The sequence below is a fragment of the Agrilus planipennis genome, unplaced genomic scaffold (genome assembly GCF_000699045.2).
Source record: "Agrilus planipennis isolate EAB-ADULT unplaced genomic scaffold, Apla_2.0 scaffold25, whole genome shotgun sequence".
NCBI classification, from domain to species: domain Eukaryota; kingdom Metazoa; phylum Arthropoda; class Insecta; order Coleoptera; family Buprestidae; genus Agrilus; species Agrilus planipennis.
In genome coordinates, this window is record NW_020439112.1 from 500,768 (window position 1) to 501,615 (window position 848).

Sequence of the window (848 nt, forward strand, 5' to 3'; positions counted from 1 at the left end):
TAGTGGNAAATGGTTATTTTGAGGAGCTTGACGAATCAGTCTATAGAGATGGCATTAATAGACTGGAACACCGCTATGAGAAATGTATCAGCCTTGGAGGAGATTATGTTGAGAAATAAAAAAAAAAAATTTTTAAAAACCTTGTTTTTCTTGGTCAGGCCGGAAACTTATCAATCCACCCTCGTAGATATCTAACTCTAAAACTTTAGCCGGGTTTTAGCACCTGTTTAGTTTTAATGAGGTATCCACTACTACTTGTTAATTTTATAGACAACAAGTATAAATATAATTCATCATCATAAGGTCGTCAATCCTAAGACTGGTTGGACACGTACCTCCACTCTTTCCTATCCTGAGCTAAACATCGCATTTCCCTAAAACCAGAACAGCCTACATCCTTAACTATTTGCGAACAGTAATCTAATCTAGGTCTACCTCTATCCCTCCTAACTCCTGTTTCTGCCTCTAATAGATATGTCTCTGACTACACCTTCATGCGTAAGAAGGTGTCCTACCAACCTATCTCGCCTATTTTTGATTGACTTCCATAGAGTCCTCTGTTCTCCCATTCTTTCTAATATCTCTTCATTTCTAACCTTCTTATACACGGTATCCGCATCATTCGCCTGTAACACCACCTTTCGAAAGCTTCTAACCTTTTCTTTTCCGCCGCGCCCACTGTCCATGTTTCGCACCCATACAATGCCGTGCTCCAAACATATAGCTTTAACAATCTTTTTCGAATTTCTAAATCAACCGTTCGCGAGCATCGAAGTGACTTCTTTTTATTAAAGGCGACACGACCCTGCGCTATCCTCTGCTTTATATCCCTACTACTCCTTCCATCC